This window comes from Monodelphis domestica, chromosome 8, assembly GCF_027887165.1.
Source record: "Monodelphis domestica isolate mMonDom1 chromosome 8, mMonDom1.pri, whole genome shotgun sequence".
Lineage (NCBI taxonomy): Eukaryota > Metazoa > Chordata > Mammalia > Didelphimorphia > Didelphidae > Monodelphis > Monodelphis domestica.
Window position 1 is genome coordinate 182,479,941 of NC_077234.1, and position 3,036 is coordinate 182,482,976.

At 41.4% G+C, this 3,036-nt stretch overlaps 1 long non-coding RNA gene across 1 annotated transcript; it reads right to left on the reverse strand.

The window, feature by feature from the left end:
* Positions 1-229: 229 nt before the first annotated feature.
* LOC103100080 (uncharacterized) lies at positions 230-1,860 on the reverse strand. The gene is made up of 3 exons (XR_008913935.1): positions 1,721-1,860; positions 1,249-1,413; positions 230-638 (listed from the first exon to the last, which is right to left on the reverse strand). It is a non-coding gene; the product is annotated as an uncharacterized LOC103100080 (long non-coding RNA).
* Positions 1,861-3,036: the final 1,176 nt, after the last annotated feature.

Consider the following 3,036-nt stretch of genomic DNA (forward strand, 5'->3'; position numbering starts at 1 on the left):
GAAGCTTATAATAACCTGGATTTCAAGGCTAAGTAAAGCATTTTGCATAAGACTCTCCCAATTGATGAAGAGAATGATGGCTCAGTATTATATGTGGTGGCGTTGGTGTGAGAGCACTGAGGAAGAGAAACTTTGTTGAGTTCTCTTTTAGAGAGGCACACATAGTTCCAGATTGTTTTCTCTGGAGGGACAAAAAAGACTTTGGGAAATGGCAGACAAGTTATGCTCTGATTTCCAGACTGCTTCTGGGCAAAGGTAATTTCAGGAAGGACTTCAGTGTAGAACTTCTGGAAATTACCTCTTGACCTCTCAGTTCAGTTAAGATATTTCACACTTGTAGAGAGAGCTCTGAAAGATTTTTTTTTTTTTGGATATTCTAATTGGTAGAACTTCTTCAATTGTTTTGCTATCTGCTCCAGTGGATGGCATTATTTTGTGATGGTTTTGTACTATTTTGTGATGGTTTTTCATGTAGTAGGAGAACTGATTGTTGAATTGTAATAATTTCTATTTGAAACCTTTCTTAAACCTTGGGTTTTGAAGGTCAGCCAGCTTCCAAGATAAAGTAATTTTCTTCCAGGCTTAAGGCATCTCACTGGGCTGACTTGTTAGAGGCAGGATGCGGACCTGCTTCTTATCTGAAAACAACGACTTTCTAGGTAAGAAAAATCAGTTCTAGTGGCATGGGACCCAGGGTTTCCCCCTAGACTCTCCCAAACCCCAGAAAGTGTCCCAGGCCATGAAGAACATAGGAAATTCCTTTCTGATTCTTGAAAGGAACATTCCCTAGATCTTCAATTAGATATGCATCTCCCAATTCCACCCTCAAAAACATGGAGTAGTACCTAGTTTAATCACTTGAATTCCACAGATCATTCATTATACCCCTAGTCAACATGGAACCTAGAAACCCCAATCTTGTAGCCTAGTTAGATCTGATGAGCCCCAAGTTTTAGGCTAGCTTGTAAGTTGGAGACCCCAAAGTTTGTCCTTGTTCCCTGTTCCCCTGAGAATCCATCCTGAAGGGAATCTCAGGCTAGCAGTTTCAGACTGAATAATGGACTCTAAGGTAAAGGACAATCCTAGTTAGGTGAGGCTAAGCAAATGCTAAATATCCTTTTGTCTTGGGGAGTCTTCCACATTGTATCAGAGACTCTTTCCCAAGAAGACCTTCACCAGGACAGGGACCATCATTTTAGTAGCCCCTTTTCTTAGACCCTAGTCTCCAGCTGTGATTCCTTTCCCCACCTTGGTTGTATCCTGTCACTCCTTTGAACACTCCCATTTCCTTGTAGCTGTGGTAATGTCAGTCATCTTTCTGGGTCCCGGGATCCCCCAAATTCTTTTGTTCCTTGGAGTCCTCCTCTAGCAGTGTCACTTCCAGCGATGTCCCCAGAGGCCAGGGTGTAAACCCTGTAAAAGTTGTGGCGCCAGACTAAGCAAAGGGCCAAATATTGGACTTAACCGATTCCTGATTAAAGATTTGGCTTTTCTGACCACTATGGCAGTTCTGTGTTATTTCCACTTTAACACGCCCAACCTCATTCCTGATTCACCTCCCCCCCCCCCCCCCCCCATTCCTGTAACTCTATCCTGTAAAAGCCCCAGACGCCATCTTCTCTCCTATCTATCTCCCGGAGTTCAACATTACCCCCCAATTTCGAGGTCTCTTTTTATTTTAAGCGGAATTTTGGAGTCTCGCATCCTTGCAAAAGCGTACCTGTCCTGAACCTCGGGCTTCACCTCAGCACTCTCCTACAACCAGAGCAGGGCAGCTGGGTTGGACTCAGAGTACCTGGGTCCAGCCACAGGGCAGAATGTGATGGCTTAGTCTAGGTCCCAGCAAGGACACACCCCTCTTATGAAATCATAGGGGAGGAGTTGCGGTCTCTAAGTCCAACTCCTTAGGGACTATTTAACTGAGATGTCTTGGGATAGACTCGGAAAGAAATGGGCACAATTACTGGCTAAACTCTCTCAGCTTTCCCATAAGGCACTTTTAGATAACCACTTAGGACATCTAGACATCTTACTAGGGCCACACGTATACCTGACACTCCCAGAAGTGCTTCTGGGGAAGGAGGAAAGATTCTCCCCCAGCGGAAAGAAGATCAGAAACTAGCATACTTATTTCTGCTTCAGATCTTTGCTCTGTAACATCTCTATAGACACATTCCACCTTTCATTTGTAAGATGGGGGGAAAGGGAGGCCAACTTGATTCCTAGGGGAGATTTAAGAGGTGATTAATAGGTTTTTATTCAAATATTTTAGTATTAGTATCGTAGTGCCTGGGGGTACTATGGTGATAAGTGCCTTTATAAATGTAAATGAACAATTCTAACTTACCTCTGAGGGTTGCTACAAGAAACAAAGAACTCAATTGACTTAGTCAAGTACAAATGACTACATCAATTCTTAATAATAATGAAATGCTGAGGGGGGCGGGGAAGGACTTTTCTGAAACTCTTCAGCTTTCCTTATTTGCTGACCTGTTCACTCTCCATGGACCCAGGAGGGATAGGCACTAAAAGTAGTTTGATTCTCTGCAATGAAAGGACTAGAAATGAAAAGTGCTTATAAAAGAATAAGGCAGACATTCTGGGAAAGACATTGTCTGTTTTATTGAATTCATAATGTTTCTCAAAGTAAAGGGGCTATTTTAAATAGTTCCTTGTGCTTACTGAGATCTTTCTTTCTTTCTCTCTCTCTTTCTTTCTTTCTTTCTTTCTTTCTTTCTTTCTTTCTTTCTTTCTTTCTTTCTTTCTTTCTTTCTTTCTTTCTTTCTTTCTTTCTTTCTTTCTTTCTTTCTTTCTTTCTTTCTTTCTTTCTTTCTTTCTTTCTTTCTTTCTTCTTTCTTTCTTTCTTTCTTTCTTTCTTTCTTTCTTTCTTTCTTTCTTTCTTTCTTTTTCTTTCCTTACCTTCTGTCTTATATATCAGGTATTGGTTCTAAGGCAGAAGAGAAGTAAGGGCAAGGCAGATGGGGTTAATGATTTGCCACTGTCACACACTTAAGATGTATCTAAGGTCAAATTTGA